The 24216-nt window shown below is 41.1% G+C and overlaps 1 long non-coding RNA gene across 3 annotated transcripts in view; it reads right to left on the bottom strand.

Annotated features, from left to right (window-relative positions):
- Window positions 1-24216, bottom strand: part of LOC310745088 — a 130970-nt gene that overhangs the window by 66284 nt on the left and 40470 nt on the right. For 2 of the 3 annotated variants that reach the window (XR_014539918.1, XR_014539920.1), the window contains exons 2-3: window positions 19731-19842; window positions 18928-19028 (exon numbers count right to left, since the gene is read on the bottom strand). This is a non-coding gene — a long non-coding RNA (uncharacterized lncRNA). The remainder of the gene's footprint in view (window positions 1-18927; window positions 19029-19730; window positions 19843-24216) is intronic. The other variant, XR_014539919.1, reaches the window with a different exon arrangement.

The raw sequence follows: 24216 nt of genomic DNA, 5'->3' as shown, positions 1-24216 counted from the left end.
ACTTCCCATATCCTCATCCATGCTCTGCACTCCGGCAAGGTTACTGTTGTGTTCTAGAGTCTAAATAAGCCATGCAGAGGGGAGACTAGCTATAGATGCACAGACCTCCTATTTCCCTTCATGACACCTGGTATTCCATAAATGTGTGCTCTCACACATGCAGAAAACAAGATTCTACCAAACCTGTGGGAACTCATGGTCTACTCACAATAGACTGGACATCTAATATTCAGCGCATATGCATTTTTCTACCCTGCATATTCTTACATTCTGACTCCTTTCTCTCTCCCCATTTTGAAGTACAGATGGAAAACTCAGATATCTGAATAACAGTGCAGTTAGCTCTTACATCTTTCACACACAAGTTCAGCATTGCATTTTTTAAATGCCAATCATTGCCAAGAATGGAGCCGCTGTTTCTTTTTCATAATTTCTTTAATTAAGGCTGAAGCTGCTTGTGATTATTGTGCAATAAAGTTCCTATTTCGTGAAACAGTTTCTTAGCTCACATGCCAAATTTATGTCCAACATGTGTAGAAGCACTGCTAAATATGCAATACAAGTAAGATAGTGTGATTGATTTTGTGATCGTAACACGTTTAAGTAGCTGGAGGAATCCACAGATCATATTCTTGGGAAATGTCTCTTAAATCCACATCTTCATTCACTCATTAGACAAATATACACCTTGCCTTTCTTTAGGCAAAGAAACCAGAGCAGCTTACAGCAATAAACATTGTATCTATAACAAAGCAGCAGTAGCAAGACTTGAGTCTAAGGATGTCTATGACCGAAAATAACTTGTTAAAAAATGCACTTCACAAATAAGTGCATGGGTGTAGCGCCCTGCCTTAGTACACTAAGGATTTGAATCTGGCACATTAAGGGAGACTGCCAGATCTCTCGCCAGTTCCTCACTGTGCAGAGATTTAACCCAACATAGTAATAGGAGTGGAAGGAATGTAACGCGGATTGATGGTTGAACAGAGGTGGATCCAGGTGTATATTTTTTCTAAAGGTGCTAAAGCATAATCCAGAAAAAGCTGAGCATGCTTAAATCCTGTTTAAGTAGGGTTTATGCAAATGATTTTGCAGTTAGATTCTTCTGGCTCTCATAAAATGTAAGCATGCATAACTCTCTTTTGACCACTTTGGGCATTTTGAAGAAGTGGCAGGAGAAGAGGAAGAGGGAGTCACATATTCATTCTCTGTCACTACTTCTCTGAGAACAAAAGAACATAAAGTAAAAAAGTGGAATCCTCCAAGCATCAGTATTGGGACCTGTGCCTTTAACCTGTTTGTGAAGGATCTAGAGTTAGGAGTGACCAGCTGGACCATAAAGAAGGCTGATCGCTGAAGAATTGATGCTTTTGAATTATGGTGCTGCAGGAGACTCTTGAGAGTCCCATGGACTGCAAGAAGATCAAACCTATCCATTCTTAAGGAAATCAGCCCTGAGTGCTCACTGGAAGGACAGATCGTGAAGCTGAGGCTCCAATACTTTGGCCACCTCATGAGAAGAGAAGACTCCCTGGAAAAGACCCTGATGTTGGAAAAGATGGAGGGCACAAGGAGAAGGGGATGACAGAAGACGAGATGGTTGGATAGTGTTCTCGAAGCTACCAGCATGAATTTGACCAAACTGCGGGAGGCAGTGGAAGACAGGAGGGCCTGGCGTGCTCTGGTCCATTGGGTCACGAAGAGTCGGACACGACTAAACAACAACAATAAGTAAGGTGACCAAGTTTGGTGATGGTTCTAAATTGTTCAGGGTCATTAAAACAAAAGAGATTGTAAAGAGCTCCAAAAGGAGTTATCCAAATGGAGTGAATGGGCAGTAAAATGGCAAATACAATTCAAGATAATCAAGTGCAAATGATGTATGTTGGGGCAAAAATAAATAAATAATAATAATTTCACGTATATGCTCATGGGGTCTGACCTGGAGGTGACAGACCAGGAATGAGACCTTGGGGTCATAGTAGATAGCTCTATGAAGATGTTGACCCAGTATGTGGTGGCTGTGAAAATGGCAGATTCCATGGTAGGGATGCCTAGGAAAAGAATTGAAAACAAAACTGCTAGTATCATATTGCCATTATGCAAATCTCTGGTTTGACCGCATTTGGAATATTGCATACAGCTCTGTACATCTCAACTCTAAAATGATCTTGTATTGTAGAGTTGGATAAGGTTCAGGAAAAAGCAAACAAAATGACCTTTTGGCAACCTATGAAGACAGGTTGTAGGCGAGTAAGAGGCAACATGATAGAAGTTTATAAAATTGAGAAAGTGGGCAGAGAAAGCTTTCCTCCCTCTCTCATTACGCTGGAATTTGTGGACATCCAAGGACGCTGAATGCTGGAAGAGTCAGGAAAGATAAAAGAAACTACTTTACACAGTTAAACTATTGAACTTGTTCCCACAGGAGGCAGTGATGACCACCAAGACAGATGACTTTAAAACAAGGATTAGGCAAATTCAAGGAGGAAAGTATAATAATTTATTAATAATAATAATTTTTATTTATACTCCGCCCTCCCCAGCCAGAGCTGTGCTCAGGGCGGCTAACACCAAATATAAATTACAATAAAACGTAATAGAAAAAAGAAAAAAAAAAACAGTTAATTAAAACATGGCTTAAAATACAGCTTAAAATGCAGCCTCATTTTAGTAGTAGCCCATAAATCAAGACCATAAAGGGAGGAAACCACAGATATTCACCCGAGCCAGCTATCCATGCTGGTCCTACACAGGCCAGCAAAAAGCCAAGAGAAAATTTATATACCAAATCCCATATAAGGGGTCAGAGTGAGTCCAAGCTGAAGGCCAGGAGGAACAGCTCCATCTTGCAGGCCCTGCGGAAAGATGTCAAATCCTGCAGGGCCCTGGTCTCTTGTAACAGAGCGTCCCACCAAGTCGGGGCCAGAGCTGAAAAGGCCCTGGCCCTAGTTGAGACCAATCTAACCTCCTTGAGGCTCAGGACCTCCAAAGTGTTGTTATTTATGGACCTTAAGGTCCTCCTCGGGGCATACCAGGAGAGGCGGTCCCGTAGGTATCAATGGCTACAAGCCACAATGTTTGTACTCTTTCTCCATGATCGGAGGCAATAATGCTTCTGAATGAAGAGAGAGGAGGCTTTTCTCTGCCGGATATGAGATTATATTATGAGGCATCTTGTCTGTACTGGTTGAAGGAGTGGCTGACGTTGAAAAATCCATATATTTTAGATCTTGAAGGTCAGGATAATAATTTTGGTTGGCATGCCCATCTGTTGTATGAAAAAAGTACACAAAGGATTTACAAACCATATAATCAGAAAAAACTTGTATGGTGTCTGGGATAAATACTAAAACTTATTTGGAGGCGAAAACACCACTCTGGCTTTCAGCATTAGAACCATATATAATGGAATGATGGGTAGCCTATAGATATGTATTAAGAGAGGAGGGAGGAGAATTAAAATTAGAAGAATTTAAAGAATTATCAGGAATGTTAACAACATAGATGCAACCCAGACCGGTCATAAACTGGTAATTACAATTCAGATCCCTCCACCATTGGAGTATAATATTAAACATTGTAAATCATAGTCTTGAAAATCAGAAACTGTATATGTCCTCCCAACATTCATTCATTCATTCTTTATTTATTTATTTATTATAACAATAATCCATTATTAGCATTTATATCCTGATTAGCATCAAAGCGGGGATAATTTGAAAGGAAAGCAGAAGGAAGGAGCATCACATTAGCTTCATCACTTTCCTGAAGTGGAAAAGATGCTTCTCACTCATCATAATTTAAGCAAGATAACAGCAAAAAAAAAAATATATATCTCCCTGGCTTCTAATTTAGACTTTCCAGTAAAGCTCTTCTTGTCACAATGTATAGCTTTCTTCCCTTTGATAAGGTCAGTTTGCCAAAAAGAACAAAGTGCACATGAGTAATACATTACTCAACCACTTGTATACATACATTTATTTTTCTTACCAGGTCTCGCTATTCAGAAAGGTAAAGACATGGCACCATGATAAAAAGGGTCATTTAAAAGACTTCGCAGAGGCTCTGTACTGTGAAGGATTGAATTTTCACTTGAATGCCTACATTTCTACATTTCTTTCTTTGCAGAAATATTCTTGTTGAATGGCAGCCTCAGCCTAGAAGGTGGAGTTTTTATGTCACTGACCAGAATCTATAAAATATCTGCACAAATTTGTCCCAGCAGAGGAGTAAAATTTAGTGAGAGATACAATAATACTCTAAACAAGCCTACTTGTCCTCCCTCCAAGGCCGGATTTAGATGAAGAGAGGCCCTAGGCCCTAGGCTACTCCACTTGTGAGGTCCCTCTCCATCCCCCACCCTCACAACTAGAAGAAAATGGAAGAGTGTTATAAGCAAAACTGAGTGAAGCCAAGGATGATGACGGGTATTTAAAATTCTGCAATTCACAATTTTTCCTCTAAAGCCCTTCACCCTGGCCAGGCCTTCACTTATTGTTAAATACCATGGTGATTTAAAAAAATTCTCCAATTCACAATTTCTCTTCTAAAGGACATATATTATTGCTAAATGCCATGGTGATTTTAAAAAATGCATAAAATTAATACTGAAAAACCTTTGCAAGGCCTGGCCTGGGTGGTCGTCCTCTTATATGCCTGCTAGGATTGACAAGGCATCTGACCCTCACCTGAATCTCATAACTCTCCTGACAGGTGATTTGGTCTGCAGCCACGGTGTGGAAATAAAGGATGAGATTGCCCACCAGATACCAGGCACTCTACTATTCAAATTAGGTCCCAGTGTTTTTGTTACAATCCCCTTCTCAATGAAGTAATCAATTTTAATCTAGAATTTAAATTCTCAAAACTTGCTTATTTGTTAATTCGAGCAAGTAAACTACTGCTCTCACTTCATTACAAACATTCTTTCTACCTGCAGCACACTTGAGCAAACCTGCTCTTCTTCCTTTCAGATATTTTGTTGCCATTTACAACTGTAGCTGCCTCTGATTAGTTATCATTTAACTCTTTGGGGAAAGAATTAGCATCACACGTCATGTGCATGGAAGTTGCCAAACCAATTAACCAACTAGAAGGATCACTGTTATTAGCACCAGTTTTCCTATAACTTGATATTGCTGGATAGTTTTGATGAACTGCAAAAGCATTTTTAGTTTGCTTTATGTTGCCACCCTGGAACTTTTCTTTATTAGTGTCACTTTGTTTTGTATGATTCCTTGCAAATGAAGGAAAACAACTTTTCTGCTTGTATATGTTGATAATATAATTTTGGTTACTGAGAACAAACAAGATTGTACAAAAACAAGATTGGGCGCAGGCCTGGCCAGGACATAGGCATCCTGACTGTGACAAAGGTGACCTGCGTGCTTGCTTGCTTGATTAACAGCTGTTGGGAACTTCAAGGTCCCTGCTCTCCCTTCTTATGGTCTTTGTACTGGACCTGGAGACTTCAATAGAGAGCATTCCATGTCAAGAAGGAGGGTAAGTGGGCACCCTATCAAATGACAGGGCAGGAGCTACACAGAGCAGGGCCTTTTCACTGATGGTTTCCATTGTATGCCTCGCTCTTCCCAGACCTGCTCTCTTTTGGCCTGTATTTTGGAGCTTTATAATTTTGGAAGACTTTGGAAGAACTGGTTGACAAGTCTTATCAGTTGCTGACGTATGAGCGGATTTTATTTGCTGCTATTCTGTGCTTCTGGTGCATCAGGGTTAACACCAGCATAATAGAGTTGGCCAGGATGCCAGAAGGGATACAATTTACGAGCTTTCTCCATTATCTGCACAGCAGGGGGTGTTCAGTCAACAGTGCAAAGGCTGAGCTGAAGCGTTCCCTGCTGGTTACCTGCTTTCAGTAATAGGGGTCGCTGTTTGGTAATACCCCACTGGTTAGCTGTCAGATTCTAGAGCTCCCTATTGATGACTCTTAGGTAATCCACAAAATACAGAGTCCATTCATAAAACACAGTGTTCATTCATAAAGCAGTAACACAAATCTCCATTGCTATATATTGGGTGTATATTTCAGCAGTTGAACGTACAGGTTTATGGCCATGCTGTAGTGTAGTGCTTATACAACTGTGAATAAAAGGTGGCTGGGCTCATTGATTCAGGGTTTGGGGGGGGGGAGGTGACGAAACTGATTTCCAATAAGTGCCCCCCTTTATTTCCATAACAAGCCCTTGAGTCTGTACTCTGAATAGTGACACCAGGGACCTAGAAGGTTCAGGGCTTGTCAGCCAAACCCCTGCACAGTCTCATCAGGGCTAACCTTAAGGCAATTGGAGCAATTTGGCCCCGCGTGCTGCCCCTAAGCCCCCCCCCCGCACCAGGGCAGTCTAGATGGATTTTATTTGCAGACTTTGGCTGTGAACTGGGGCCCTATAAAAAAAAATTCAAGTTGTGCCCCACTGCTTCAAATTGGCCCCACTGGCTAGCCCTGAGTCTAATAGTTGCTGGCCTGAGTTGCCCTGCCCTTACATGAAGTCTTGGGTTTGCAGTTTTGGGAGAGGGGAGACTGCAGCACTGGGGAGAGGTCAGGCTAGTGAGGCCCCCTAGATTTAGAGGCCCAAATTGTCCTGCTCTCACATGAAGTATTGGGTTTGCAATTTTGGGATAGAGGAGACTGCGGCACTGGGAGTGGGCAGGCTGGTGAGGCCCCCTAGATTTAGAGGCCCAAATTGTCCTGCCCTCAAATGAAGTCTTGGTTTTGCAATTTTGGGAGAGGGGAGACTGCCCGCTGGGGAACACGCAAGCTGGTGAGGCCCCCTGTATTTACTTACTTAGCCTATACATAAATCCGGCACTGACTCCCTCCCCCCTTTTTTCTTTTTTGGTACTTATGTGCAGGGCTCTTTAAGGATTTTTGACGTTGCTCCTTGGAGAATTTGAAAAAAACAGTCCAATCTTTTAGGAAATGAATGTATAATGAATTGGGGGGGGGAATGCTGAAAATAACTTTTCCTAAGAAACCAGAAGTTTTTCTTTTAGGAATTCTAAGTGCGGAGATCCCGAAGGATCAGATGATACTATTTATATACGCAACCACAGCTGCCTGGATTCTATCCCAGAGGTGGAAAGAAGGCACAGTTCTGACCAAGGAAGAGTGGCAGATAAAATTGATGAACTATGCTTATAAATGGCAAAACTTACAGGAAGAATTAGAAACCAGGAAGAGGCAGATTTTAATAAAGAATGGGGAAATGTCATAATTTATTTGAAAAATTATTGTAAACAATTACATTCATTGGTAGATTTGACAGAAAACTTGCAGTAAAATTTTGAACTATGGATTGGCAAAGGATTTATAACAATAGAGTTACGAAAGAGATGCAGAGGGGAAATCATTATATGAAGATCCACAAAGGGGGAGGGGGAGGGAAATCAAAGGGGATTTCATGTATGTAAAATTGAAAATGCAAAAGTAAATGATAAAAAATGAAAAAAAAATATTTAAAGCATCAGTTGCATCCTTTCAGAGAACATGTGGAAGAACGATAATAATAATAATAATAATAATAATAATAATAATAATAATAATAATACCCTGCCCATCTCTGGGCTTCTTACAACTCACAGGGCATCTGCTTTGCATGTAAAATGTTCCACATCCAACTCCAAGAACCTCCAGATTGGGCTGAGAATGTCCCTTGAAACCCTGGACAAGGGTAGGTTTGACTTGCTGTAAGGCAGCTTCTTAGGTCCCTCTCGTTGAAAACTAGCAACGCAAGAAGAAAGGGTCTAGCCAGCTCTCTGTCTACTCCTCTTGTTTGTTTTATTACCTGTATGAAGTGGTTAGGGTTTGGGGATACAGATGGGATCTCCCATTTGATGTGGTACCATCAATTTTAGCATCTCATTATGCTCCGCAAGCAGGACCTGCAAACAAATGTTGCTCTGTAGCCTTCCTCTCTAAGGGAAGTGTGCCTGTCTAGGATGCCAGCCAGCCATTCCAACCTACCCTTGCCCACCACCACATCCTGTCCTCTTCCTCTTCCAAGCAGCCTGCATTCTGTGGCCAGAATGCTTATTCCTCATTTAGGCTAAGCTAGGGTTAACAGAGGGCCCACGTCTCTTTTCCTCTCTCCTCCTTCCTCTTTCCTTCTTTTACTTTCACATTCTCTCATTTCCTTAGACTGCTGAAATTAATCTATCCCCCATCATTTCTTTATTTTTTAAACATTTTGATGCTAATGTATGTCTTTGTCTTGTTGGTTTTTGCTACGCTGCTCCATTATTTGTTACTGCCACTCCATTATGGTTGGGGGGACATCCATTTATTCATGGAAGCTAGCACTTTTCTAAAGAAGGTGTCATTAGAGACTCAAAGTAAACTGTCTGTATTTATTGCTCATCATTCTACTAGCTGGATTCTTCTTTAGCCTCAAAGTCCTAGGGTCCAATTATCCTGTCACTTACATGCTTGCGAACCTAAACCTTTGAAATGGCACCAAGTCCGTACTTTGATTCATTCATGTCATTGCCTTTTAAAATATGTACCGTGTATTTCTAAATGGGGGCACACTTGATTCATTAGTCATATTCTTTTTGATGATTGTTTGTATTTCCGTTGCATTTAGATGCCTTAATCCAGATGAAAGGCTTATTCTGCTCAGTACAATGAGCATATACATAACAGAACACTTACACTAGTATGATCCTACTCCCAAATGAAGCAGGAGAAGATTTGAAGATTACGAGGCAGTTCGCTGAACACTTAAAACACTTACAACAGTGTGGCCTAATTGCTCCTGCAAACTATGTACTCCAGATACACTGAAGTACCAGTGATTACAGTATGACAATGATAGGGTATGTGGCTTGAGGGTTGGGCCTTTGTAAATCCTGACCTGGAAAACTCAAATCCTTTAAAAATGATGGTATAAATGAGGGGTATGAGTGGTCTGTGTTGTGTATGAATTGCATTTAGGTGAATGCTTTGTGTATGAGGGTGGGTCAAAGGGTTGTTTGCATGGGGTGACTTTGGTGTGTGGGACTAGACAGTGTAACAGCTATGCATGCCTGAAATGCAGATTCGGGAAAGTGCTGGAGGTGAGTTTATGGATATAGACAAGGTATTACAAACATTACAAAAATGGATATAGACAAGGTATTACAAACAACTTCCCCCTCCAAAAATACACAAGTAAATCCCATATGTGAATTGTGCATATTTAATCTAAATTTCATGAGAGTATTTGTGCCTTTTATATAAAATGCTGCAGATACAGACTTGGGGTGTCATATTATACCCACTTACCTGGGGGTAAGCCCCACTGAACACAGCAGGGTTACTTTTGAGTAAATATACAGTGGTACCTCGGGTTAAGTACTTAATTCGTTCCGGAGGTCCGTTCTTAACCTGAAACTGTTCTTAACGTGATGCACCACTTTAGCTAATGGGACCTCCTGCTGCCGCCGCGCTGCCAAAGCACGATTTCTGTTCTCATCCTGAAGCAAAGTTCTTAAATTGAAGCACTATTTCTGGGTTAGCGGAGTCTGCGACCTGAAGCGTATGTAACCTGAAGCGTATGTAACCTGAGGTACCACTGTACTGTATATAGGATTGCACTGTAAATCAGTTAAACTCAGTTTAACTAAATTTCAATGGGAAATTTCAATCAGACACAACCCAACTCAAATCTTGTTGAACTAATTGCAATGAAATCAGTCTGAATCTAACTCAGAATTGTCAGTGGCCTATTGGTCTTCCTTGCAGGGCTGCTGAAACAATTACTAAAATAATGACTGGGATCCAGACTTTACTTACACCAAAAGAAGGAGAGACAGGTGACACTAACTGATTCCCCTTCCCCCTGCAGCACTTTCTCCTCTATAAAAATATTCTCCAGAGGGTTGGGAAATAATCCAGAACAGTCTGGACTGCCCAGAGGGGGAGGAATCACTGGAAGTCACTTTCCAATTTTCATCAGGAGGGCTCCTCCAATGAATGAATAGCCATTTGTGGAGACCAAAGGATGGATGCAACCCAATGTATCTGAAGAACTTTTTCAGATAAAATATATTAAAATATTCATTGTTGTGATTATCAGAATAGCTAGTGTTCCATGAGTTTTTGTCACAGTCTATCCACTTGCCTTCCCAAACTGGTAGGCTAAAGGTCAAGCGACACGTACATCACCTTACTTCCTCTGTGTGATCATTTCATGGGTTTGGAGTTGTAGCTTTTTGGTGTTCCTGTTTCTTAATGGTGCTCAGTATGAATGACACACTTTATCCCCATGGTCCCTGCCAGGCCTGGATGAACTTTGGAACCCGTACTGAAATTTTTCACGTGACGATGTTGATTCTCTGCAATGATAGCTGCAGCTTAGTGCATCTTGCTACATATTTACCTTTCTGTTCATATTTTCTTGTTTATTTAGTCATTTACTTCACTTCCTCCATTCTGCCTTCTCTCTCGCTCTACGTTTGTTTACACTTCCATTACAAGGTTCCCCTGCCTCTCCAGCTCCTGCTTGTTTTTGCAATCACATCTTTCTACACTCTGTGCTCTGCTAATATTTATTTCTTGACCACACCTTCTACTTTTATTATATTTTATAATATATTAATCTATTATTATTATTATTATTATTATTATTATTATTATTATTATTACATACAAATAGGCTTGGGCTCTCTCTAGCATCATGCCTCTTATAGCTGCATGGTCTCTCCACACATTTACTGCTTTGGCCATTATGACCATCAGCAATATGATGCAATTTTTACTGTACTGTATTTATTTATTATGACCCTTCTCTCTTTTAGCATTTCTCTCTCTCTCTCTCTCTCTCTCTCTCTCTCTCTCTCTCTCTCTGTGTGTGTGTGTGTGTGTGTGTTGCACAGCCTGCTGCTATATTAATTACTGTACTTGGACCAGTTTTCAATGGACTGGTTGGCACACACGCAAGTATTGGCTCTAAAAGGACATTCCAGTACATTACCATCTGGATCCTAGATATTTGTGTTGCTGCTGTGTTTAGCAGAGGGTGGCATGTGTAGACATAGCTACAAATTTCAGTGTCCATGTCAACTCTGGTATGTCTCAGTTAGTACAAATTATATAAGGGGGTTTCAGAGAAGCTGGAACTGCGATGTTCTAAAGACCTGTAGGATAGAAAGATAGTCCTCTTTACCTAGTCACTAGCATATTACCTCTGCACATAAAATTAAGGCAGGGGTCAGCAACCTTTTTCAGCTGTGGGCTGGTCCACTGTCCCTCAGACCATGTGGTGGGCTGGACTATATTTTTGAGGGGGAAATGAACGAATTTCTATGCCCCACAAATAACCCAGAGATGCATTTTAAATAAAAGGACACATTCTACTCATGTAAAAACACACTGATTCCCGGACCGTCCACGGGTCGGATTGAGAAGGCGATTGGGCCGCATCCGGCCCATGGGCCTTAGGTTGCCTACCCCTGAATTAAGGCAAGCACATCCCTAGTGACATTTTTTTAAGGTAGCATGTCTTTCTCTAAGCCAGCAGTTGCAACAGCATTGGTCCTTCTCTTTGGGGAGGGATGTAAATATTTCCCGTTCCTGGTATTTTTTTCTTACACTCTTGCACAAACACTAATTCAAACTATTGATTTGTTGCTATGTTCATTCCCAGGTTATTTTTTATTACTGGGGTTCTTTTTATCACTGAGGGGTATGGTTTGTAATTTTAGCTTCTAGGCTACTTAATATGCAGCATGTACAAATGGATAATCCAAAATATTTGGGGATTCAGAGGTCTGCCAAAATTGATGTGCAGCTGTCATGGGGTTTCACGACTATCAAGTTGTATGGACTTGGGAGTCTAGTGCTGCAGACCTTGGAAGCCAAATGTTGCTGCCCCTTGTGGTAAGCACAAGAAGAGCCTGAGGAATCATGCCAGTGGCCCCTCTTGTTCTGCATCTTTTTCTCACAGTGGCCAACCAGATGACTGTGGGATAAGTAGTACCTTATAATAAAGTACATATGCATTTTGGGTAAAGTGTGAAGCCGGCACTGAAAATGCAGTGAGCAAACAGTAAACAGGAATGTGAACACAGTCAAAAGAAATCTTGTTTCACTGCAGAGCCCTGCTTCCCTTCTGCTCTGCAGTCTGATGGAATGAAAAGAGCATGGGATGATCCCTGCATGCCTCATCTGAGTGCTTACATGCAAGTGTGTTGAATGCCCAAATAACTATTTAGAGAAATGTCAACCCCAAGGTACTCCACATGATCAGTGAATACAAACCAGAGCATGGTGCTGTTGGGTCAAAATTCCATGGTCTCACTGAGCAGAAAGAGCAGAGGGTCCCCTACTCAGGGGTGGCTGGTGCACATTGAGACTGGTGGGATGAAGGTAGGGAGGCCAACACTAGGTGGAGCCAGAGCCAATGACAGGCACAGCCAACTAATTTTCATCCCCATCCTCCTTTGTTCTGTAAGGGCAGCACTGACAGGCAGTGCCACCCCCTGGACAGGATGTAAGTAAACAGGCAAGTGGTGGGGCTGGCTGAAGACAGACTGAGGTGGGTGGGGCAATGCCCAGTGGTGAAGCTGCATGCTTCAGCACCGGGGGCGGAGGGCATCCCCGATGGTGCAGGGGGTGGTGCACTCCCCCCGCCCCACCCCCGTTCCTCCACCAGTGGGAATGCCCCATAAGCCCCAATGGATGCGGAGCAAAATGTTGGATCTCCAGTCTATAAATCCGAGAAGAAGTCAAATGAGATTTCTCCTGGAAGATTGGGACAAAGATATCACTGCCTTAGTAACTTCCTTTTTAGCCACAATTTTACCAGAAAGGGTTCCCAACGAACCATCCTTTCAGGGAACAGACAGGGCAAAGCAGAATATTTAAGTGCACACCATCACAGTGTGACCTTATTACCCTTGACAACTTCACCCTTGTCCTTTTAATTATCCCAGTGACCTGAAATGTTTTATACTGTGATACCAGTAAAGGTATTTGATTTGATTTGCCCTAGTGAATTAGCCTCCACTGCCCCTAATGAAGCAGGGCTGGTGTGCCACATTTTGAAGCAACACACCTCTCTACCATCTGAAATGGGCCCTCTCAAAGACCAGGATAGTCTAATATTACTGAAGTGCACCACTGGATCCAGAGCCCATTTGCACAAAGATATCCTCTTTCCGTCTTCAGAAATGCCCCTGCCCTGTTATAGAAAAGAATGATGCGGCTTCTCTCCCATTGGGTTGGGCCCTTTCAATTCATAGCCAGAGTGATTAAGATTGATCGCTAACTCTTGTGTTTTCTTACTGAAGTCAGCAGATCATCATGGATGCCCCCATTCAAGTGAATCACACCCTTAAGTGCTTTTGAAAATGTCATCCGCTCACTGTAAATGCAATTGCTGTGCCAATGTTCTTTTATAGAGCCCATTTCCAACCAGGGGCTGTGCTGTGTTTTAAAAATGTGGTTGGCCAACCTAGGAACTTTACAGTACCCTGCATTTCTCATTATACTTCACCACCACCTGACTCCCAAATCTGAGAACATATCCACATACATTAGCAAGGGAGCATCCTTAAATAAGCATTGTTGCTGTACAGTTAACCGCCGTTATTTGCTGTTCTGGGTGAAAACAAAAGATTCTGGCATTATTTTTCATATAGCACCATGTGTAAAAATGAAAGCACATGCTGACTTTGTAACAGCAAGAATTGAAATAAATAGTATGAGAAAATGAGTGTTGACAGGAGAGCATCTTGTTCTTGTTAAATATAACACAGTAAACCACTTTGGCAAAATATTTCTCTGTCTCTCTCTCTTTTGGTCGGCCTCCAATTTGCTTCCTGAAAAGTTTAGTTAAGAGAGTGAATGCAGCTGAGAAATAGTGGCTGTTTTGTGCGTAATGTCATAGGCAGTAGCTCATTTTCAACATTGCACTTACATTTCCAAATATTCTAGGCTGGTATTATGAACCTCAATGTGTTATGTAGCTTGATCATTGTGGTCCATGCCAGTAAAAGATCAAGATTCACCTGCTGCAAACCAACATGGAGCCCTGCATGCTTGAGCCCCATGGATTAAATGGGGTTTAAATGAACATTATAGTGCACTGTGTTATGGCCATTAAGTTGCTAGATCTTAAGACTTCAGCAAAGCTATACATTTCATTCCCTTCAATAACTGGTGTGGTTCATTCAAGTTTTAAAATCACATTACCTTCATTTCTTCATGACAAAACATTCCATCGTGGACTAAGTGTCATGGCATAACAATGATTCCTAGAGGTCAACATAAAAGTATAGATAGCTGTCTTTCTTCTTCTTCTTCTTCTTCTTCTTCTTCTTCTTCTTCTTCTTCTTCTTCTTCTCCTCCTCCTCCTCCTCCTCCTCCTCCTTCTTCTTGTACTGGAACCCAAAACATTGCATATATGGAGACAAAGCTTCTCTTGATTTTATACACACTAAAGCAGGAGTAGCCAGTGTGGTTCACTCCTTACATTTGTTATTGGGTTGCAGCTCCCATTAGCCCCAGCCAGCATGGTCAATGGCAATGAGAGTGGTAGCCCAAAAATATCTAGGGAGCACCACATTGGCTACACCTTCATATATCAACTTGATGGGGGAGTCTGTGTCTTTCAACATAAGTTTTCAGGGAACTATAAAAGACTAGTTGTGCTTGTGGAGGGAGGTGTTATTACAGCTCTAACCTATAATCTTACAGGCACCTAGATTATGAACGGCCGTTTACCGTCCTGTCGGTGAGCAGCGGTTGTGACTTGACATGACGTTCTACTTGGTTTATTTGAATCCATGTTTTTCTGTCTTAACGGTCTTGTAGATGAGGTTATAGATTGGCCTGATAGACACAGAACAGAGTCCCAAACTTCTGCTAGTATTTTTTCTTAAGCACTATTCCCAGGTTACACAGCTGAGAACAATAGTCTGAATGAGGAATGTGGACACTGCTTTACCACAAAGTTCACGACTTAATAATGAAAGATTTCTGAGAATTTCAGGAAATCCTAAAAGACAGGACTGAATGTAATCTAGTTTCCTCCCCCTAATCCAAAGCAGGCTATTCCATGAATTAAGAACCCACATGCACACCACACATTAACCACACTGCAGGCTAACTCACACACATCCCCCAGTCTATAGTCTAGAATAGGAAATGATCCCTCAGACAAAAGGTGCGGCTATGATTTAAAAGAATAATATAGTAAAACAATGAAATAATGATACAGTTTAGCCAACAGCTTTGTGCATTTTCACTTAAATGTGGATGAAATGTTATCGGAGCAACATTAATAGCAGCTCAGCAGATAGGATGGGAGTTGGGTAATCCTTAGCAATAAAAGGAAATGAGGGCAACCCAACAGCTAATTGAAATTTAATTTAATTCTTTGATTTATTTGCTTTGTCACTGGTGGGTCATCAATACAGCATGACTTATGATATTTTTGTAGGCATCCCCATAAGTTAGCAGGTCAGCTTACTGTCATTCTGAGCTAATGGGAAGAATAATTCCACAATTCCCTGTGGCACCACATTTAGCAAAATGAATCACACACTGCTTCTTCCCCCTCCCCCCTCTAAATTGTAGTTCATCAAGTGATTTATTTATGGAGCAATGTATAGTGAGTAAACAAATGCATTCACATTATTATCCCAGTGACCTTCAAATGTATTTAAAGCATGCTTATAAACATCTACCTTTTCCCTTTTCCCTTTTTAAATGTTTATTTAGGGAAGGAGACAGAGAGAATCAATGTCTTCCTTGTATGTTTAAGAAAACCGACAATAGTTCTGGAAAATAAAAGGGAGCTGTATTGCTGGGTGTTTAGCAAGAAGTGATTTACATACTGGAGAAGATCTTTCATGAATTACATGGACAAAGGAGAAGAGGGGAGGGGGAGGGGGAGCTTGCAATGGCTCTATACCACTGTGCATGTTGATGAATCCCTGGCACATGTTAATTAATGCCCTATTGTGCTTGGCAGCTTACCAAGGACTGTGACTGCAGACAGAATGATCCTTTCGACTAACGGAGGCTTAGTACATATATTGAAAAGGAAGGGGGGGAGAGATTTGTATTTATACAAGCTGTGAATTTTCCTTAGGAATAAGCCTTTTTGCTTTTAGTGCAATTAACGGCGACGAGCTGCCATCTATCACAATATTTTAACATTACTAAAATAAAACCCTACAAAGCGTGCTCAAAATCAGTACCAGACCATGAGTGGGAAACGGTCAGCAAACATGTTCTGCCTTACACGCACGTCTAAATGCAGATACATCCACAAAGGAATGGCTATCTGGTGCAAAGTGATTCAGCAACGGGGCATCTGATGTTGCAAAGTAACAATTCCAGGATATTTGTTCAGATTATAAGCAGATGCATTTAATTCTGTAGAATCATCACCTTATGTTTTCTCTCTCTCTCTCTCTCTCTCTCTCTCTCTCTCTCTCTCTCTCTCTCTCTCTTTCTTTCTTTCTTTCTTCCTTCCTTTCTCCTTGTAAATATCAGGGGGAGATTATGATAGAAAAGCTCTCTGAATAAAATTAATCATTGGGGAAGAAGATACACTGCAATTTTATTTAAATCACATATTAGTAAATTTTAGAAACGGTGAATTTGAAATTATTATTAGGAGCAGAATTCTAACCCTGGGAATTATTTTTACGCAGTGTGGAATACAAATACACTTCCCAGACAATGAATTCAAGCAAAACATTGGGGCAGGGGGGGTTATATTGACTACACAGTGAACTGCCAACTAATGAGCCACATGTCCATAATAAGATGCTGGCATCACTATATGGACAATACAAAATCAACATATTTTGAGAACTTTGCAAATAGTTGCAGGATAATGTGAACAGAAGTGGGGGGGACAGTAAAGGGCGAAAAAAGACCATCCATCCCATTGATTACTATGTTATGTCAAAGGACATTCATTTAAGGAAAATTTAGTGCCGCTAACTGCTGTAACTGTATGAGGTTATGCATTCGGAAACAGTATAACTATTATCAATTGTGCACCTAGTCCACCAAGGTGATATAATACAGTATATCATTTTATTTCTCTCAGCTCTTCAGACAAAAATATGTGTGGCAAAAAAATGCTTGAAAAGGAAACATTATCTGGAGCAATCATAGTTTTTAGCCCATTTCAAAGATGTTTTAAACTGAAACCGATTAATGCCCATATCGTCACATTATATTTTGTCTTACCCAGGAGCTATTTGTGGACAAACTGCAAGGAGGAGACTGGAATGCAAAATGAAGATTCCTCCCTAATCTTTGACGCATTGTCTTTATAGTGTAAGCATGGCTTCCCCATTTGTCCCCCAAGAAGGACACCCCCCCCCCATATGGACACATTTCCACTGGGCAAAGGAACTGTAGCACTGTGACTGTGCACCAGGTTTTTGTATTAAAGGTGCTAAATTCAATCCCAGGCACCCTCAGTTTATGACACAGACAGGAGGGCTAGGGAAGATTAAAAGGTTTAAGTGAGCCAGAGGAACCAGTGATCTCAGATGGTGCTGTACGTGTGTATGGCTGTATGTGTGTGTGCACTAATAAAAAAATGGGGACATGTACACAAAGGGCTTGCCATATAAACACGGCCATTTACTTAAAAATCAGCTTTGTAGATTTCAGTGCAAGCTTTTCCCAAGTGTGTCAACTTCAACAAGTTGTGACACCAGCATAGGAGTTTACAATCAGAACAAGGTTTACTTATCTATTTGTTGCACTTCTTTACCACCTTTCACAAATGAATCTCCATGTGGTTTACAAACAAGTCAACAAAATACAGATTAAAAATATAACCTATCATTGAAATAGCAATCTAAACTTCAGAACAAGAAAAAGTAGCAACAAATAGAGATTTAACTATATATAGATACAGCAGCAGACATATTACTCCCCCAACTGCAGAACCTTGGAGAGTGCAATCAGCACCACCGATAGCCTGGTTGAAGAAGTCTGTTTTGACTTGGCACCAGAGGACCATCAATGTAGAGACCAGCTGAGCTTCTAGGGAGATTGAATTTCATTCTGGGGGCACCACTTCTGAAAAGGAGCCCAATCCCATGTTAGTGTACTGTGAACCATTCTCACCAACAGGACAACAAGAAGGGTCTCTTCTGCCCATTTTAGAACCCATGTTACTTGGTAAAGCAAAAGACACGCCAATGGATAATGAAGTCCCAAGTTGTTGAGTGCTTTGTCAACATTAACATCTTAATTGTGGCCTGGTGACACATAAAATATCCAGTGCAGACCACACAAAATAGGTGTACCATGATTTTTCACAGATAATTCAGACAGCATCCTAGCAGTAGCATTCTGCACATACTGAAGTTTCCAGATGGTCTTTAAAACATTACAGTAATTAAGATATTACGATACCATAACATGCAACTAGACTCTCTCTCTCTCTCTCTCTCTCTCTCTCTCTCTCTCTCTCTCTCTCTCTCTTGGAATAACTGTAGCTGGTAAACTAGGCAGAGCTGCTCAAAGGCTCTCCTAGCCACCTAAGCCACTTGGCTTCCACTGACAATGATAGATAAAGGAAGACCACTGGGTTTTGAACCTGCTCCTTAAGGGGGGGGTTAGGCCCCATCTAGAACAGGCCACTGACCCCAAAACTTCAAAAACTGTCAGGATTCAGCTTCATCCAGTCCCTTACTATCTTGAAGCACTGCCACAGCCTCATCTGTTTCAGAGGGCCAGGTTGGGTGTTGTCTGCTTACTGGTGACACTATGCCCCAAATCCCCTGGTGAAGGTGCCTGATGGCCTCATATGTCTATAGCAACAGCATAGGAGGCAGAATAGTGACATGCCCCCTAGTTGTGTTGCAAGGTCACAATACCCCCCCCCCAATATCAGACTCTGTAAGTGGTGCTGGTGGTGGAGTAGAACCACTGAAAAACCATACCTCCAACTCCCAACCTGTAGAGCTTCTCCATATCTCCTGTGATACAAGTAATCTTGCAAAAAGGAGAGAGAGGAAAGACTCTGTTCTGGCTGCAGCTTTTCCTAGAGGTGGGAAGAGAAGAGAAATAGGTGTTGGCCCAAGTGTTGAAGCCATATTGCTACACCAGCATCCTCCTGCCATCCTGTTTGCTTAGTTGCTGTCCTTCCATCCACAGAGAGCTTGGACTGAGGAAGGGAGACCCTCACATGCATTGGAAATTGCTCAACCAACTGATTGTGGAAAAACTTACAATTCCACCAAAGTGCTTAAATCAATAAATCATATGGATTAATCAGTTAAAGCTTGCTGCCCTTGTTTAAATGCCCAGTTTGGGATTATAGTGCAAATGCCACTTAAAGTGAGCCTTTGAGGTCTAATAGAGAGGTGTCTCTAGGGCAGCTTTTTCAGCCCTTCCCCGGAAGTGTCTCTCTGTGTCTCTCAGCAATCCTTCTCCAGCGATGAAACTGGAAAATATAATTTGTCATCCACTGTTGGTAAATTTGGCCTGGAGCTCCTCCAGTCCCATCACTGCTGTTACTAGAGATGAGTAAAGCCTTTGAATTTCAGTGGTGGATTTCACTTTTGAGGAATTATGAATTATTGAGCAGCACTCAATTTTTAATGTTTTGCTCTCAATTTCCTACAAATTATGAAGGGGTAGATTGTATTGTGAACCTAATCATTCCCTCTCTCCTCCTCATTGGCTTAAAACGCAAATGATTAGAAGCACAGTAATCTGAAGAACAGTAATGAGAAATACTAACTCTTGGTGCAGTGGATGAGTAGAAATCTTACAATCAAAAGGCACGGGAGAGGGTTGTGTGGATTAAGCTGCCTCACTCATTGTTCTCTCCTGCCTGATGTCAGTGCTGAATGCTACAAAAATCAGCTAGCGCATGTTAGTTTGGTTTGAAATTTAGGACTTATCAGGACACAATGGATCTGGTGTGAACAATAATGGGTCTTGTGGCACCATAAGGACTTTAACATAAAGCTTAAGAAGAACCTGCTGGATCAGGCCAATGACCCATCTAGTCCAACATCCTCTTCTCACAGTGGTCATTCAGATATCTGTGAGAAACCTGCAAACAAGATTGAAGTACGAGAACACTTTCCCCTCCTGCAACTGGTATTCAGAATAATACTGCCTCTGGTTTTTGTGGACTAGAGTTCACTTCCACAGATCAATCATTTTGTCATATGAAGTGGAAGTCCATTCTTCTATGATAAAGTGGAGCACCATCCATGGAAGCAGATGCCACAATAAATGCACTAGTCTTTAAAAAGCCACAAGATCCCTTACGCTTTTGGCTACAATAGGCTACCCTGGCTACCCCCCTCTGGATATCTGGTGTAAGGGATGTTTGCATCTGTGCATTTTTTTAAAAAAACTCTGTGGATTCTGGAACCTGCTTGACCAAAACTGACTTTCTCCCTGATGACTTCAGCTTTATAACCCTTCCATTGGTCACATCAATGCAGAAACTCTCATGCCATTGATTTTGGATACAGGCCACATCTGCACTATACAGTGGTACCTCGGGTTAAGAACTTAATTCATTCTGAAGGTCCGTTCTTAACCTGAAACTGTTCTTAACCTGAGGTACCACTTTAGCTAATGGGGCCTCCTGCTGCTGCCGTGCCACCAGAACTTGATTTCTGTTCTCATCCTGAAGCAAAGTTCTTAACATGAGGTATTATTTCTGGGTTAGCAGAGTCTGTAACCTGAAGGGTCTGTAACCTGAAGCGTCTGTAACCTGAGGTACCACTGTACATTTAAGTGGTAATGATACAGTCATAGCTTCCCCCAAATAATCTTGAATGTGGCTTTTCATCTCAGTGATCAAATTAGTACACGAAATGAAAACAACTACTTATCTGGGTAAAATCCACTATATTTTTTCTTTCCCACTCTGGTGAGAATATGCACAATAGTTTGATCCCAGGGGATTCCCACAAGCACTGGGAAACTTTCAGGCAGTGGATACAGGTTTGCAATGCACTGCAGCCACATCCATTTGTAAGAGTTGGATTTTGCAGCGAAGTAAGTGCAGAATATTTATGTCGTGCAATTTGCGCACAAGAAATGAGTGGAAAAAATGTCTCCTGAAACGGTGCAAAAACTGGAACTGCAAAGCTGTAGAAAGAGATAACAGTGGGAAATTAAGTGGATTAAGACTTGTTCCCTGCAATAACTCTGAAGGATTCTGGCTCTTGTCCATGTCGTAAGTTACACATAAAATCAACGCAGCAAAGCTCAGGAAAGTGTTATAATGCAAAGAAATGTGAAAAACAGAGTGACTCATTTTATGCTTCCTTGATGGTTTGTCTGGGTGAATTATCTTGGAGACTTCAGTTCTTTCATTGATGGGAAAACCACTTCCTGGGTCATCTTGTGGGTTTTTCACACTTTTACTTACCTGTCCATCATTCATGCACCCATTCTCCCATTTTGGATGAGAAATATCATGTAGCATCATAGAAAAATGATCTCTTGCTATGAGCACGGCAACACTGAGAAATCTCCATTCCATATTACTTAACGTTTGTATATCTTTCAGAATAGATCATATCACCTGTTATACATTACTTGAGTGGCCCATATGCAACATGCTTTTTGCATGCATTTCAGAGTTAAGTTTCTTTTTTTAGGGGGGGGGGAGTCTCTCCCATATTTTAGTACAGAACTTTCACTGGTAGTCAATTAAGTTTTCCTCAGAGCAGACCCACTAAAATTGACTAAATTAGTTCCATTAGTTTCAAAAGGTCTACTCAAAGTAAAACTTCGGCTCCCATGTGCACAATACATTTAAAGCAGTATCATACCAGTTTTAGTAGCCATGACGTCTCCTAAAAAATTATGGGAACTGTAGTTTGCTAATGGTGCTGAGAGTCGCTATTCTGCCTCCAAGAGCACCAATTCCCAGAGTTCACTGGGAAGAGGAATTGGCAAGCATAGGTCTGTGAGGAGAATAGTTGTCTCCTAACAATTCTCAGCATCCTTAACAGACAGCAGTTCCCAGGATTCTTTGGGGAAGTCATAACTGTTTAAAGTAGTATGGTACTGCTTTTAATGTATAGTGTAAATGGGGCTTTTGTTGAATGCCACCCTTAACCCTTAATAGTTATGTTTAGTTATGACATAGCAGTGATTTGCCCCTGAAATTGTGTGATGCTGCGTCTGATCCCTGATGACACTGGAGAGTCGTTGCCAGTCGATATCACCGATTTTGAGCTAGAGGGAACAACACACTGACTCAGTACAGGTCATTTTTCTTTATTTTCTTTTATTCCTTTTCATAGAAACACTTCTGGCAAGCAGTGTCACATTTTCCTTCCTGTTGTCTGCCTGTGCTAAACTATAACATGGACAGTAAGATGTTATTTTTCACTGATTCCATTCATTAAATTTGTCAGAAATGTTAAAGATTTAGGGATCCTGCTTTGGATTATAGAGTTTGAAGAAACTCAGTGCAGTGGACTAGATGATGTACAATTCCGTGATTCACCAATGCAAACAGCTGTAGTATGTATGAGAAACCCTTTTCACGTGATCATTGGGGTGAGGACACACTAGTGTGACTTTATGTGGAGATAAAGCAATAAGAAAACTTCAAAACTATTTGGCCTGTGAAATGTATTAACAATTTAGGAAGCAGAAATCTGGTTTTAGAGAACTGGTGGCTGGAAGCACCTTAAAGACTGACCATTTTATCACAGCCTTTTTCTTTTCTTTTTTGGAAACACTTGACTAAAACATAATGCCAGCCTTTGAATTTTTAAAGGTCCCTCCCATTTCAATTCTGCTTAAGTTGCATTTATAGGCTGGTAGCTGAACATGAACAGGCACAAAAGAGCTAAGCACATTTAAATCTACTGATTTCAAAAGGTGCACACCTGTGTGCCTTGTTTAGTTTTTATTGTGGGAAAACATGTATCACAGTCAGGGTCGCCCCTATCATTAGGCAGACTGAGGCTACTGCCTTAGACAGAAGATGATTAGGGGTGAAGAGCAGTGGGGGAGTGTTGGTGGGCAGGTTTGTGTGTGCCACGCGGCCTGCTCTGCACCTCCTAAGGAGGATTGCTGCCTTCAGGTACATTGGAGAATGCTGTCCTGTTGTCAGTGCTGAAGTTAGATTCAGCTGGCAGGCCACTCAGCTTTTTCACATGAAATAGAAAGGGCATCATTTTGTCCTTTCCTTCAGGCAGAAGAATGTCTTTGGCCAGTCCTGACCAAACAGCTTTCAGTGGGGATGGGGAGTCAGGGGGAAAAGCAGAAAGGGTTCCTCTATGTTTAATAACTGTATAGCATTTTCTGCATGAAAATTCCCCTTCCCCATACCTATTGTTTAATTAGAATTTAAATATTAGAACTATGCAAGGCCCTCAATTCAGTTTGTAGCTTGGATCAGGCCTGGAGCAGAGTGAGGCAGGGCCTTAGCAGTTTGGGTTGGCTTGAACAGGATTGCTAAATTGGGAATAGGAAAATAGTGTTGCTTTCACAGCCCTATTTGTAATTTGTAAAAGTGATATATGTACAAAGATAATCAGATACCATCATGATAGTTGCATTCTGTAAAGATCACAGAAATCTGTGGATAGATGAGTTTATTTATTACATTTCTTTCCTGCCTTTCCTCCAAGAAACTGAAGGAAACATGTGTGGATTCCTCCTCTCAGTTTTATCATCACAACAACCCTGTGAGGAAAAACTCCAGAACTGGGGTTCCTTTCACAGTACAGTATGGTTTATATTTTTTAAAGAACAGTATAGAACCAGATCAGATTTTCATTAAATGATAGCAGTTAAACTACTTGGGATCCTGCTGAAAGGATGGAAATTGAGTTCACTTGCAAATCTGGAAGTTGCAGTCTGTATAAAATTTGATTTTTAAAAATTTATCTTGATGGGAGGTGTTGTTTTTTTAAAAAAGTCATCCTATTCAGCTGTAAATTGTATCATGCATCTATAAGTAAAATTAAAGATAGAGATAAACATATTAGAGGCATCACAGCAGAATTACAAAACAATATTAAAATGGATGCACTGTGGTGAAGCAACACTAGCACAGAGTTCAAATTGAAAATGATTGGTGATCCAATCTAGAGGCATGGATAAGGAGAAGTTCATATTGGGGCATGCAGGTTGACTCATCCACAGTGACACAATTCAGTGCCAGTCACAAAGTGACACATTTGACATTTTGAAAATCTGAAATATATAAATTTTCAGCTATGCCAGGATGAAAC

The sequence above is a fragment of the Podarcis filfolensis genome, assembly GCF_964270895.1.
Source record: "Podarcis filfolensis genome assembly, chromosome: 11".
Lineage (NCBI taxonomy): Eukaryota > Metazoa > Chordata > Lepidosauria > Squamata > Lacertidae > Podarcis > Podarcis filfolensis.
This window is presented reverse-complemented; position numbering and strand designations above follow the sequence as displayed.